This window comes from Ovis aries, chromosome 6 (assembly GCF_016772045.2).
Source record: "Ovis aries strain OAR_USU_Benz2616 breed Rambouillet chromosome 6, ARS-UI_Ramb_v3.0, whole genome shotgun sequence".
Classification (NCBI taxonomy): Eukaryota; Metazoa; Chordata; class Mammalia; order Artiodactyla; family Bovidae; genus Ovis; species Ovis aries.
Window position 1 is genome coordinate 88,334,416 of NC_056059.1, and position 16,261 is coordinate 88,350,676.

The following is a 16,261-nucleotide window of genomic DNA, read 5'->3' on the forward strand; positions in this document are numbered from 1 at the left end:
TGATTTGATAAAGGTCAGGACTGCTGACCCCTGCGTGACTTTAAAATTTCCATTTGTCTCTATGTGTAACAAAAGGTATATAAGTAAACCTAAAAATAAAGAAATCGGATCAGTTTCTGGAAAGAGTGATTCCCCTGTGTCGTTCTTTCTTGTTCTCCATTTTTCTGGCTGAATTCCCATCTGGAGCATGGGTGCTCGCCAAGCCTGCTAATTTTGCCCTGGCTTTTAAGTTCCACGCAAGAGGGAGCCCAAGGCGGGGCACCCTCTGATATTCAAGTGGGTGCTTGTGGCTTACGTAGGTGGTGCAAGCTTCTTGTCTCGAAGCTTTTTTGGTATCCCACATAAACCAAGTTATTCAGCCTCTTTTTCTCCACTAATTTTCCTACTACACTATTCCTTTCTAATCTCCCTCTATATCTTTAATTAAGCAATTAATTCCGAGGATGCTGACTCCGTCCCTGCTTTGAATTACCCTGGATCCACCAGGGCTGGACCCCGGCAGAAAGAGAAAGAAAAAAAGGAATAAAGTCAAGAGTGATTACAGGAAAAAATAAATACTTGGTCACCTGTTAACATGGAAGCTCCTCTGCTTAAAACCTTCCAAGGGGGACTTCCCTGGTAGTCTAGTGGTTAAGACTCCATGCTCTCAGTGCAGGGGACCCAGGTTCCCACATGTTACAACTAAGAGTTCAGAGTTCACAGGCTGCAACTAAGACCCAGTACTGTCAAATAAATAAATAATTTAAAAAACAAACAAACAAGCAAAACCTTCCAAAGATACCCATGCCATGTATATTAATAATCAAAGTTTTCAAGATGCCCATTCTTGGCACCACCATCTCCTGGGCCTCATCTCTTTACTCTTGCCCTTGCTGGTTCCACTTTAGCCACAACGGGCTCCCTGCTGATTCCTGATATCCCATGTAGATGCCTTTGTTAAGGCCTTTACATTGGAAAGGCACTTCCACTTGTATTTTCCCTTCCTAAAATCTTTCTCCCCCAGAATTCCACATGTCTAACCCCTTCACCTCCTTTACTTAAGTAAAGCACACCCTGACCATCTACCTGCTTCCCCCACCCAGCACCCCAAACTCTCTTACCCTGCCCATCTTTTCCATTGCACTCACTGCTTTCTGATGCACTAGCTAACCTAACCATTTATCATGTTCCTTGTTCACTGTCAATGTCCCAGCAATATCCTGCTTGTCAGGAATTTACTTTCAGCCTGTTCTGTTCATTCTGTATCTCAAGTGCCTAAAACAGTGCCAGGCACAAACTAGATGCTCAATAACTATTTACTAGATGACAAAATGAGAAGCAAAGATAAGGGAAGCGAAGAAGGTACAATCTCCAAAATTTTGAAGTTGGGTGACTAGGAAATTAATGCTTTTGCTCACAGGAAGAGAAAAGCTAAAAGAGAAAGCTGATTAGAAAGGCAGGAAGAGGATTAGTTCATTAAGCATGTTCACTTGCAGTAAGGGTGAAAATACCCAACATGCAAAGGAGAGATGCAGAATTTTTATTCAGAAAAATTGCCATGGCCACAAATATATTGGAAATGGGATACTTCTCAAGGCAATAGCTAAAACTGTTGGGGGAAAAATGAACAGGTAAAGTTCATACAGAGATCTGAGGGAGAGCCAACAGCAAATCTTGGGGAAAGCTCACAGAACCTCAGAATATTACTATACAGGAAATTCTTAAGATCTGAACTCAGGACCATGGTCTACAAGGTCCAAATGGCCTGAAATTCTCTATTTGTCTCGCTTCTCCTAACCCTTCACATCTTGCTCTTTTGTCTCTAGCCATATGGCCCCTAGACCTACTGCCCCCACCCCTACAAGCATGTTCCCCACCTACATAAAATTAGCTTCCCCTTCTCTCTCTATCCTAGCCTTTTTCCTTTTGAGGCAGTACCTCAATTACCCAAATGAGTGTCTGTCATCCTTTGGGACACAAACTTAATTAAGCATAGACTATGTCAAATTCACTGCTGTATCTCAAGGCCTGGAACAGAGCTTGGCTTGAAGCAGGTACCTAGTATTTGATGGACACTGGGAGAGGAAATTAATGTAAGAAGTGGACAAGTGAAAATAAAAAATCTTAGAAGGAAAATTTAAAACATGGCAAGAGAGGTGGGAGGAAAACTGAGTAGCATGTCATGGGCATCCAAAGAGAAATTTCCTCAATGTTAAAGCAACGGCAGTGAAGAGGACACAAAAGATGAAGTCTGTGAAAAGGAAACTAGAGAAACAAAAGTGATGGAGTAGCGGGGGCTGAAGAGATACTACAATGAATTATGAAAGGACCAGGTGGTAAAGCCACATATATTTCAGATCCTAGACTGTTCAGAGCCATTATAGGTAGATTCTCAGCCTGCTCTTCCTACCACATCACATGGATTTTTCTTCCTCAGCAGTTACCAAAAATGGAGTGACTAAAAGATGGGATATATATACATATGTGTGTTTATGTGCATGCAATGGAATATTACTCTGCCATAAAAAAGAATGAAATACTGACAGATACTGACATTTGTAGCATGGATAGACTTAGAGAACATTATGCTCACTGAAATAAGTCTGACAGAGAACAACAAATGCTATCTGATTTCACTTATATGTGGAATATAAAAAATGAGACAACTGAATCTATACACAAAAAAGAAACAGACTCACAGACATAGAAATAAACTTACGCTTACCAAAGGGGAGGAGAGAAGGAGGATCAAGTTAGAAGTAAGGATACAAACAGATACAAACTACTATATGCAAGATAGATAAGCAATGAGGCTGTACTGTATCGCAGAGGACATTATAGTCAATATCTTATAAAACCTATAATAAAATATAACCTACACAGCATCGTAAATGAACTGTACTTCAATTAAGGTGGGGGGGGGGAATCTAGTGTTTTTAGACAAGATTGAGCCATGCAAAAAATCATCAGTACTCATAGTTAAGTAGTAAAGACTCTTTTATCCATAAGATATTCATTTAGGTAGTCAGGTATTCAACAAATATATTTGGAAGCTCAAAGACCATGAATTGTTGACCTTAATATTAAATAACTCACACTCCAGCTCTCAGTCCTCACAATTTTATTTCACAGGATACAGTGGAGTGATTTAAAGGAGTAAAATTCAATATGTATAAAATTAGGCAGTTTCAAACTATGACATTCGAAGTATTGGCATTGCTTTCAATCTTGCCAGAAATTTACAACTTTTAATTATAACTTAGAAATGTCACACATAAGATTACATATGGTCCTAAAAGATTCTGTTTAAACAGATGCAATAATTTCTTATGTATCTTAAATGTTACTTAATTTGTGTATGGTGTGTGCTCAGTTGCTCAGTCATGTCTGACTATTTGCAGCCCCATGAACTATAGCCTGCAGTTCCTTTGCCCATGGAATTTTCCAGGCAAGAATACTGGAGCGGGGTGCCATTTCTTACTCCAGAGGATCTTCTCGACCCAGCGATTGAACCCGTATCTCTTGTGTCCCCTGAACTGGCAGGTAGATTCTTTAACACTAGCGCCACCTGGGAGGTATGGTAACAAGGCAATATTTCATAAATTTCCCTTATGACACAAAACCTCCACATTTACCCTTCTGTGATCTTATATAGTAATACAGGAAATATTTATGGTATTTCTGAAACTATTTTCCAAAATTTAACACAGATAAATTTTTAAAATATCTACTATATTTAGTACAGCATGAAATTAAACATGTTTTATTAAATTTTAATTAAATCTTCACACAATTCCTTTGACATCGATGTAGAGAGGATATTTATAAAACAATGATCCATGTAAAAATGTCAGCTGCATAATTACTCTCTCCTCTGGTCAACTCTTCCAGCTACATCACTCAGCTCAAACACTGCCAAGAATACAGAATTAAGCCAATAGCTTAATAATAGCTTCTGAGCATGGAAACAGCCATCATAAAGGCCACCCTCCTCATTCACTAGATGAGGTCCTTGCAGTCATATCTGACACCCAGTTCTACTAAACCAAGTTAGATGGTTTCCTAATCCTCATCAAAATGCAAATGGCAAACAAAAGTAAGGGGTGTGGGGTCCAAGGAGTTTCAGCTGAGATAATGTCCATGAATCCCCTTTGTAAACCATAAAGACTTACCACAAATGTGAAATTCTAGTCCTTATATATCGACAATAATAAATAGCAGTCACGAATAAAAGACTAGACTGCAGTCAACTTGGTTTAAAATGAAAATCAAAATAAAAGACCTTTAAAGAAGAATTTAACCAAGATTTACTAAGGTTTTTTGAAAATTCTGTGCCAGATATTCTAAAAATCTTCCGCTATGGAAACCTTCTATTTTCAGCTGTGACACCTAAATGCTGCTTTAATGCAATAATTCTCAACTCTATGAAGGAAGGAGAGGAGAGCTAGGCAGCTTTTTTAGAATTCCAGGAAATATGTACCAAATAATGTGACACATAATTGAAGCTGAAGCTAACTAAATATCCATTATTTTGTGGTAAACCGGTTACAATCTTAAACTAGGTCATAAACAGGAAAGCAATGATGTTTAAAATGTTTGGTTTGTTTTAATTAAACTACTTTAATTAAATTCAGTTTAGTTTTAAATGTCTAGAAGAACATTGAGAAAAATTTTATTAATGTTGTGTATGTATGCAAGAGAGAATAAATGCAGATGTAATATTTAAGAAAGACTATCATTATACCTTAGTGGTACAACAAGTCCATCTTAGCTCACTAAGGTTCATAAAAACACATTTGGAGAGATTCACCATTTGACTATGTTGCTTCCTCCAATATCTATTCTTTCCCTGTGTCAATAAAGCACGTTGCCTAATTCCATGTTATCATTAGAATAGACAGATGTTATTATATGAACATGATTTCAACACTTTTCCTGAATTTCAGGAAGTATTTCAATATCATCCTCCAAATTCCTACAGAGAAGGCAAAATATCTCAGAAAGGATGGAATAAAGAATAAGGAGAAATAACACAGCTGTATTTGTTAAAAGCACAATTTATTTACATAAAGAAGCTTATTATTTCAGATGCACTTGGATAGAGCTTATGAAGATTAAGAAATAGCTAATATATGCCCCAAACCATGCCATTGGTTACTACAAAGCCTTCCCTATTCCAAAGTCAAAAGTAATCTTTATTAATTTTGGACTCCCAGCATTGTATCTGTATTTCTATGGTACTTATCATTGTCAATCTTTTATTATAATTATTTATGTTAACTATGCTAGTATGGGGGAAGTAAGAGATGTTAAATAAGATGTCAGCTGAACTAAAATATGTGTAGTCAAATTCAACATTCATTTTTGGGTTTGGCTGGCATTTCATTTAACAATAATCCTTCTGGATGCTGAAACTCAACAGCATCTACCATAATCCTCTGCAAACTGATATGACACCTAAATGAATGTTTGCAGAATCTTTTCCATGAAGGGAGTGGATACTCCAGTCAGGCAGGTGTTTTAATTGGAATCCTCAAAAAAAAAAAAAAAAAGAAATCCTATTTGACTCAATAATCTGTACTTAATTCATTCATCTTGATTCAGTTAGATGCTAAAGCAAATGGGTCTCACTTTAACCAGTGATATTACTGATCACCATGTCAGTTCCTTAGTTAGACAGCATAACCTCCAATCCTCTACTGTCTGATTTTTATCAAAATCTAGGTTGCAAGAAATACAATTCTAGGAAGATTTCCTGAAGGTGAAAGGATTTTCTATACATCTAGTCAAATTGCTTTATTTTTTTATCATTTCCATCACCAGTGCTTTCCTCCATTAAGCCAGACCACCATTATTTGGGCCCCTTAATAAGGCTGTTTTTATTCAGCTATGTGAAGCGCTAAAACATCACCCTATGAAGAAGGAGATTATACAAAAGGGTCCTAGGAAGCTCACTGTCTAATAACAGTATGTTTGTTGTTGAAGACCTTTCTCAATATCCTACACTCTGTATGCTATATGAAAATCCAGGGGAACAAAAAAATCTCAGATTTTAGTAATAGAAACAGATTTGGTTCATTTTTATTTGATCAGCACTTCATATTATGTAATTAACCAATATCTGTGAGAAAACTCAGAGTCAATTTTGTATTCTCTCTTTAAGACAATCTTGTGTCATGAAACCATGGATACTGAACTTTTTTGTACATTAGTTTTCCTGTTCTTGTTTTTCCTTCTGTTTTCAATATTTTACTGTGTGAATTCATATAAATGCATATGTTTATCATACTGAAGGAGGTAAGTACTTGTTAAGTTAAAGTACAAGACTATATACTGCAAGCATGGAACTGGAGGAATCAACTTGCCTGACTTCAGGCTCTACTACAAAGCCACAGTCATCAAGACAGTATGGTACTGGCACAAAGACAGACACATAGATCAATGGAACAAAATAGAAAGCCCAGAGATAAATCCACACACATATGGACACCTTATCTTTGACAAAGGAGGCAAGAATATACAATGGAGTAAAGACAATCTCTTTAACAAGTGGTGCTGGGAAAACTGGTCAACCACTTGTAAAAGAATGAAACTAGATCACTTTCTAACACCGTACACAAAAATAAACTCAAAATGGATTAAAGATCTAAATGTAAGATCAGAAACTATAAAACTGCTAGAGGAGAACATAGGCAAAACACTCTCAGACATAAATCACAGCAGGATCCTCTATGATCCACCTCCCAGAATTCTGGAAATAAAAGCAAAAATAAACAAATGGGATCTAATTAAAATTAATTTGAAACAAGAACACATTTTTCTGAAAATGTGTAAAGTATAGGACTAAATGTATTAACTATGTTTATTTAGCATCATTCAATGTTTCACAAACATCTTAGCATTCTTGAAAAGTTAAGGATAAATTATTTTTATTATTTTCACAAAATGTGACAGTTTATAACTCTAAATCTTACTTTCCTCTAATTTCCTAATGATTTGTGGTATACAATATAAAATATAAACATTAAATATTTTTACATTTAATTTGGATTTTGTATAGTGAGGTATCCCATCTATATTAATAAATACACACATTGAAGCTATAACCTCAATAATATTGGCAGAGGACTTATGTGAACCAAAACAGCATATTTTCTCTTATTTCCTCTCATTGCTCTTTGTAAAACATAAAGCAAACCAAATAGCACTGAAACATGTATATTATCATATGAGAAACAGATCGCCAGTCCAGGTTTGATGCATGAGACAGGGTACTCAGGGCTGGTGCACTGGGATGACCCTGAGGGATGGGATGCGGAGGGAGGTGGGAGGGGGGTTCAGGATGGGGAACACATGTACACCCATGGCTGATTCATGTCAATGTATGGCAAAAACGACTATAATATTGCAAAGTAATTAGCCTCCAATTAAAATAAATAAATTAATTTTAAATAAAGAAAAAAAAACAGTATCAACAGCAATGACAAAACTGAATCAAAGCAGCCAATAAGAGGGGAACAAAAGAGCAAAAAAGTAATTTAATGAAAAAAAAAGAAGAGACATTCGTTCAATCAAGATTTCGACTCCAAATTCAGCAAAATGAGACAATGTACACGAGCAGCAGGCAGAGAAACAGCAGGAACTTCTGACGAGTGCTTGTACCATTCGCTATACAGGAAAAAAACCACACCAAAAGCTGAAAATTGTGCAATGTTCTTAAGTACCTTTTGCAGTTTAAACATCATTTTAATGACTGAACATCCTAAAAAGAGATTATCTGTACTATGGCTTACCCATAGCTACTGTGCTTGTACAATCCCAGAGGGAAAGGATGGGACACAAAAGTGAAGAGGAAGAGGGAGTGAAGGAGACTGAATCTGGAGATGGATGCAGGGAGGGAGTCCCCTTACTGCAAATTTCAGAAAGTCTTAAAAATATCTAGTAAAATGATTTTCAGAAGCATCTAACATTTGTGGAGTTTATGGCATATAAATACTTTATTCATTTAAAGAAAACTTTTGTTCTTTTTCATAAAGAGAATTCATGCCTACTCTATCTGACTTGATTTTTCATGTGGAGTTTTTCATGTAAATGCATTTTATCTAGTTATTTCCCCAAGTCAGGATGAGATTTATAAATGCGTACAGAAAAATCACTTAGAAAAAATTTAAATTAGATGATTTAAAGTGTCAAAGACAGTAAATCAATTCAGAAAACAAGTGGATCCCTCCTGATTAAATGTTCAAAACTTTATGATCTTGTAACATACATAACTATACAAAAATGATCTTCATCACCCAGATAATTACAATGGTATGATCACTCACCTAGAGCCAGACATCCTGGAATGCGAAGTCAAGTAGGGCTCAGGAAGCATTACTACCAACAAAGCTAGTAGAGGTGATGGAATTCCAGTTGAGCTATTTCAAATCCTGAAAGATGATGCTGTGAAAGTGTTTCACTCAATATGCCAGCAAATTTGGAAAACTCAGCAGTAGCCACAGGACTGGAAAAGGTCAGTTTTCATTCCAATCCCAAAGAAAAGCAATGCCAAAGAGTGCTCAAAGGACCACACAACTGCACTCATCTCACATGCTAGCAAAGTTAGTGTTCAAAATCCTCCAAGCCAGGATTCAACAGTACATGAACCAAGCTGGATTTTAAAAAGTCTGAGGAACCAGAGATCAAATTGCCAACATCCGCTGGATCATGGAAAAAGCAAGAGAGTTCCAGAAAAATATCTACCTCTGCGCTGTTGACAACGCCATAGCCTTAGTGTGGATCACAACAAACTGTGGGCACTTCTTAAAGAGATGGGAATACCAGACCACCTGACCTGCCTCTTGAGAAATCTGTATGCAGGTCAGGAAGCAACAGTTAGAACTGGACATGGAACAACAGACTGGTTCCAAATTTGGAAAGGAGTACATCAAGGCTGTATACTGTCACCCTGCTTATTTAATTTATATGCAGAATACATCATGAGAAACGCTGGGTTGGATGAAGCACAAACTGGAATCAAGATTGCCAGGACAAATATCAATAACCTCAGATATGCAGATGACACCATCCTTAAGGCAGAAAGCAAAGAAGAACTAAAGAGCCTCTTGATGAAGGTGAAAGAAGAGAGTGAAAAAGTTGGCTTAAAACTCAACATTCAGAAAACGAAGATCATGGCATCTGGTCCCCTCATTTCATGGGAAATAGATGGGGAAACAGTGGAAACAGTTACAGACCTTATTTTGGGGGACTCCAAAATCACTGCAGATGGTGATTGCAGCCATGAAATTAAAAGACACTTGTTCCTTGGAAGAAAAGTTATGATCAACCTAGACAGCATATTAAAAAGCAGAGACATTACTTTGCCAACAAATGTCTGTCTAGTCAAGGCTATGGTTTTTCCAGTAGTCATGTATAGATATAAGAGTTGGACTATCAAGAAAGCTGAGCACCAAAGAATTTATGTTTTTGAACTGTGGTGTTGGAGAAGACTCTTGACAGTCCCTTGGACTGCAAGGAGATCCAACCAGTCCATCCTAAAGGAAATCAGTTCTGAATATTCATTGGAAGGACTGATGCTGAACCTGAAACTCCAATACTTTGGCCACCTGATGCGAAGTACTGACTCATTGGAAAAGACCCTGATGCTGGGAAAGATTGAAGGCAGGAGGAGAAGGGGACCACCAAGGATGAGATGGTTTGATGGCATCACTGACTCCATGGACATGAGTTTGAGAAAACTCCAGGAGTTGGTGATGGACAGGGCGGCCTGCACGACTGAGCAATTGAACTGAACTGAACATACCTAAGTGCCAGGCTTGAAGATTAAGCAATCCTAGTTTAGACAGCATAAAGGAGGAATCTCACTTGGTTCACACAAGATGTGGGTTCTGATCAGAGGTTTGCTGCTAACTAGTATGACTTTTGAAAAGTCATTTAAGTCTTTAGTGCTCAGTTTCATTATTTAAAAATACAAGAGTTTTACTAGATTAATCACGAAAATGACTTCCAATTAAATTATCTTCCAAGGATAAAGCTCCCAGGAAAGATGTGTGTTTGAAAAGCTGTTCTCTGCCAATATCCCAAGACCCATTTATTCCCATGATAAATAACTTGAAATTATTAGATTAATGTAAAGTAGGTCACAAACTTTAGTGTGCCAAAGAAATTAGGTCCCAACCTCAGAGATTTTTCCATGTTTCAACTCCAGAGAGTCTGATTCAGAAGGACTGGGATGCAGATCAGAAATCTGCAATTTTAACAAGCACTTTTTAAAAAAATGCTGCAAATAGTGTTAGTATGGAAATTATAGTTTGAGAAAAACTGCTTAAAAAATAATGTGCCAACAAAAATTAATTTGGGGATGTTTACTCCCTTATGCTAAAACAAATTTTAAGAAGACTATTTAAAGAAAACATGACTAAATGGAATCTAGGAATTGAACTCTACATAACAGTCATCTACTGTAGATATTAATAAAATATCTATACATATCCCAAGTTTTTAACAGTTTGAAGAATGAGTTCGACTACCTTAATATTTAAAAGAAAAATTAAAAATCACAGTCATTCATTTAGCAGAAAAAATATATATATATATACACTAACAGCTGTCACAAGAAAAATAAAGCTTTATAAATTCCAACAACTAAAAATAGTTTAAGGGGAATCTTAAATTCAAAAGAACCTAAAGTTTTGATCTTGGAAATTATTCAAAATAGCATTATAACATTATTGCTTCCTGGTGACTCAGATGGTAAAGAATCTGTCTGCAATACAGGAGACCTGGGTTCGATCCCTGGGTCGGGAAGATCCGCTGGAGGAAGAACCGACCCCAGTATTCTTGGCTGGAGAATTCCATGGACAGAGAAGACTGGAGGGCTACAGTCCATGAGGTCTGAAAGGGTCGGACATGACTGAGCGACTAACACACACACTTAACATAATAAGACGTACCAAACTGCATAGCCATTCTAAATCCTCTTGAGTCAAGGAGATTAATGATTAATACTTATTTTAGCTAGGTTTGTGCATTATACTAAATTTTGAGAATATATACTGAAGATATATTTACTGTTCCTAAAAAGGTAAGCTAGCTCATAATTAATGGCAATAAAATCAAAATTCGTAATGACAAGTATAATCTAAAGTATTGCAACGCTGCCTGCAAATAGGAATTCAATCTGGACCACTTCAGGTATTCTTTTAGCACTTGATATTTTTCTGCCATTGGGTGGATATTGGCAAGTTGGCATCAGGGTCAGTGCCTCACACAGCAATATTTCTCAAACTTTAAAGTATAAATCAATCAGCTGGGAATCTTGTCAATATAGGTTCTGACTGAGTGGTCTGAGAGTCTATATTTTGAAAAAACTCCCAGGGGATGTGGATGCTTCTGGTCTTTGGATGATACTTTGTGTAACAAGGCTGCAGGGCATTTCAACTGCATTGAGTTAAACAGAGGAAATCCTATGAATTAGATATAGATCAATGCGGTAGATTTAATTTCCAAAGATGGTCCACAACACAGTGTCTCATTCCACATGGCTTTCCTCAGTGTGACTTCACCACTCCCCCATCTACAGAAAAATTTTCATTGCCCTCCCTGAAACCCAAGCCAGCTTTTGTGATTCACTTGTAATGAAGACAGTGTGGTGGAGTGTCACTGAATGATTTCTAAGCCTAGTGTGGAAGATATCTTGAAGCTTCTGCCTCATTCTCATAGAGCACTCTCTTTCCAGATGCTTCCTCTCAGATCCAGCTGCTGCACTGTGAGAGACCTAGGCACCCGAGTAACAGTCCAAGTCTTTGAATCACTCATTCTCGTCACCAGACGTGTGGATGAAGAAACCACCCCATAACCACCCCAACACTCAGCGATTTGAATCACCTCCCATTCTTTTGAATCTTCTCAGATGAGGACCCAGACATTCTGGAGCAAAGACATATCATCCACAATTGCCTTATCTAAATTCTTGCCACACAAAAATCCAAGAACAGAATAAAATAGCTATTGTTTTATACCCAAGTTTGCATGGTTTGTTATACAACAATGAAAAAAAAAAGGAATGGAATTAGAGTTAAGGTGAAAAAGCATGTAGTGAATGAAAGCAAATATTTGATCCCTATACATTATTTTTAATTGTTTAGACTAAGCTGTATAGCTAAGAGAGGGAAAAAGTGAAAGTGTTAGTCACTCAGTTGAGTCCAATTCTTTGCAAACTCATGGACTGTAGCCCACCAGGCTCCTCTGTCCATGGAATTCTCCAGGCAGGAATACTGGAGTGCGCTGCCATTCCCTTCTCCAGGGGATCTTCCTGACCCAGGGATGGAACCCAGGTCGCCTGCATTGCAGGCAGATTCTTTACCATCTGCGCCACCAAGGAAGCCCTAGAGAGGCAAGGTCTGGCAATAGAGATAAAGCTTCCAACACTGTTACAAGAACTTGAGGGAAAGTATGGCCAGAATAGAAGATGAGTCCTCAGATCATGCAAGAGATTATAACAGAAGTTGAATAGGGACAACAGCAAAGAAACTTGGAAGGCATCAGAAATAAATTAAGTGTAAACCTGAGAACATATAAAGGAATTAAAAATTGGAACACGAACTCTTAAGACTGTAGGATGGCTTCTGGTTTCATCAATGAAGCCTCTTTCACTAGACTAATGAGAATAACCATAAAGCAAAGCATGAATCAAACTAGAGAGAACAAAGGAATCATTTTCAAGAGAAATGAAAGTGACACAAATAGAACACGCAGCGGGCATAAATAATAACGTGAAGAATGGATTACGGTGCAGTGCTAAAATGGCTCACTCAGTGCTCCAGGAATTGGGACATAAGGAGGAATATGACAAAATCCTACACAGTAAAGTTTAAAAGACTAGTGAAAACAAGAAACAAAGTAAGTAAATAATGTACTTTCATACAGCAATAAATAGTATAAAAAAATAAAGCAGGGTAAAGGACAGAGATACTTGGGGGAGGAGACAGGAAAGATATGCAAGATCTCTACGTACTGACTATAATCAAGAAAAAGTCAACAAAGAGCAAGTAGTAATGAGACACAAAGATGGGCCTTACTATGGATAAATTATCCGCAAATGAGAAGAAAGCCCAAGACAGCTTCCTAACCACAATCTGACAGGTGTTCCGCTCAGAAAGTTGGAAGTCATTCTTGACCTTACCGAGACACAGAAGAACTTCATTTCCCAGTGTTCCCTTCAGTGAAGTGTGTTCAGATACTAGCCAATGGAATGTGGGTGGGAGTGATATATGCCACTTCTTAGACTGGCCCACAAAGTCCTCCAGGTCAGTCAGTGAAAGAAGAGAAAGCCGGGTGTTTGTCTCTTATCTCTCTCACTACCACAGCATATATCTGAGAGCGGTGGTGTCTAGTCCCCTTGGTTACCCTCTTCTATGGTACCAGCTTTAACACCACCTACCTGCCTGGCTTTATGAGATCTTGGGACAAAACAGCATTTGTTGCTTGATGAGCTCTGAGTGCCTCCCCATCCCAGGTCAGTTCCCTTAACCTTGCCCACATCCTGTTAAGTAGTCCCTTTATGAAACCTATCTAGTTTAAACTTTTTAAAGTTTAAACATTCTTTAAACATTTTAAAGAATGCCACTGCTCCTTACCAGGACTGTGATGGATATACTATTCTACATAATTCAACATTTGAATGAAAAGCATAATACCTAGGTCATTAAAAGAACTAGTAAAACTGACAGAGCTTTAGAACTGAAAGTGATCTTGGAAATCACCTTGACTCCATTAACCTTATTTTTCACTGATGGGAACAAGGACCAAGGACCAAGGATGCATTTCCCTTTTATATTTTCTATATAATCATTATATTTAGTTCACACCAGAAGAAAGTATATGCTAAGCTTTTTATTCTGGGGGGCTCCAAAATCACTGCAGATGATGTCTGCAGCCATGAAATTAAAAGACGCTTACTCCTTGGAAGGAAAGTTATGATCAACCTAGATAGCATATTCAAAAGCAGAGACATTACTTTGCCGACTAAGGTCCGTCTAGTCAAGGCTATGGTTTTTCCAGTGGTCATGTATGGATGTGAGAGTTGGACTGTGAAGAAAGCTGAGCGCCAAAGAATTGATGCTTTTGAACTGTGGTGTTGGAGAAGACTCTTGAGAGTCTCTTGGACTGCAAGGAGATCCAATCAGTCCATTCTGAAGGAGATCAGCCCTGGGATTTCTTTGGAAGGATGGATGCTAAAGCTGAAACTCCAGTACTTTGGCCACCTCATGCAAAGAGTTGACTCATTGGAAAAGACTCTGATGCTGGGAGGGATTGGGGGCAGGAGAAGGGGACGACAGAGGATGAGATGGCTGGATGGCATCACTGACTCGATGGACGTGAGTCTGAGTGAACTCCGGGAGTTGGTGATGGACAGGGAGGCCTGGCATGATGCGATTCATAGGGTCACAAAAAGTCGGACATGACTGAGCGACTGAACTGAACTGAACTGAAGCTTTTTATATATTTCAGAATATTTATTTATATTTACAATATATTCAGGGGAAAAGTAACAAAATGTTATTCTTAAAATGAACACTCAGAAATACTAGTTCTGCATTGGAACAGCAGTCATCTCAGCTGGAAAGCAAAGAACATGCGCTGCTCACTTCTCATTCTTTCAGTGAAACCCTACTCCGTTTATAGAGCTGCCAAATGGCGGAAACAGCCCAAAACAGTTTACAGTATTGAAATATACTGACTTTTTTCCTTGATGATCTTCTTATGATGGAAAAAACAAGCTTTAACCACAGCTGACCCTGATCATTAATGTCAGCTCCTGATCAAAAGCCACACCCTGCCTGCAAGTCACATCAAAATGCCAAAGCATCTCTCCAGCTAGAAGTTCAGCAGCAGCAAATGACCATTATCAAGCTCTGTGGATGAAGACTTTTTCCAGCTCCCTCCATTTCCCTCTAAGTTTACTCTTGCTCTGCAGCACTCATCTCATATCTTGAGTATCTTTTAATGTTCTTGTTCTGAGAAACTAAATTAACTAATGCTATCCCAAGAAAACAAGACGGCATCTGTTGAAAAAAGCTATACCATATTGCAAAGCCTCAACCTCTAGGTATCAAATATGAGGCTAAAGCATTTGTTATCTTGAATAACAACATTTATTGGATCCTCCTGAATCTTTCCTCCCACATCTTTGGTCTGTGAAACAGTGTCACACAAACACGATCTTATCCTATAACAAAATTTACTAAAGTTATGGGCTGTCACTAAAATATGTCTCAATATTGTAAACTTGATTAAGTAATATACATATGTATAAAACCACTGGTTAATGCTTTTTTTTATCTTTAGATTGCATGTGTATATCAAAGGGATGTGAGAAAAAAATTTGTTTCTTTCAACAACAAAGCCATAATTTGTATGGAATGGATGGTCTTCCTTAAGTGAGCGAAGTTTCATCTGTATTTTCAACCGCTCTCCATCACTTGCGTTACTGCCTGAGCTCTGCTTCCTGTTAGATCAGCAGTGGCATTAGATTCTCACAGGAGAGTGAGCCCTACTATGTAAACTGCACATGCGCAGGATCAAGGTGGTATGTTCCTTATGAGAATCTAATGTCTGATGATTTGAGTATGACCCAGAGGGATGGTACGGAGGGGGAGGAGGGAAGGGGTTCAGGATGGGGAACACGTGTATACCTGTGGCGGATTCATGTTGATGTATGGCAAAACCAATACAATATCGTAAAGTAATTAGCCTCCAATTAAAATAAATAAATTTTAAAAAAATTGCTTACAGACTCATATCCAGAACTCTATCAGTGAGTGGCAAGTGACAATTGTATAATTGTTTCATTATATATTACAAGAATAATAGAAGTACACAATAAAGGTAATGCACTTAAATCATCTCAAAACTATCATCCTCATCTCTTTCCGTGGAAAAATTGTCTTCCACGAAGCTGATCCTTGGTACTAAAAATTGGGGACTGCTGGATTAGACTAATAAGGTAGGTAAAATCCCAGTGAAATAGTAACTAGCCAATATCCGTTCATCCAGACTATCAAATGCAAATGGCAAACCTCTGCCTTCAAATCCATGCCCATCCTGATCTTCAAATGGCCCTTAAGGACTCAGTAAAGAGACTGAAGTCAGCCTGTTTCCTGAGATGCTTACGTTGCAAATAAAATGGAGCCTCTGTTCCCCAGGAGAATTTAGTTATGCAACTAAGTTTTCGACATCTAAGTAAATGGTACTGTAAAAGATAACAGTGTCAATATAC

At 37.8% G+C, this 16,261-nt stretch overlaps 1 protein-coding gene across 1 annotated transcript in view; it reads right to left on the reverse strand.

Annotated features, from left to right (window-relative positions):
* The window catches only part of ADAMTS3 (ADAM metallopeptidase with thrombospondin type 1 motif 3), a 291,428-nt gene that overhangs the window by 153,327 nt on the left and 121,840 nt on the right, over window positions 1-16,261 (reverse strand). The gene's annotated exons all lie outside the window — the stretch shown is intronic.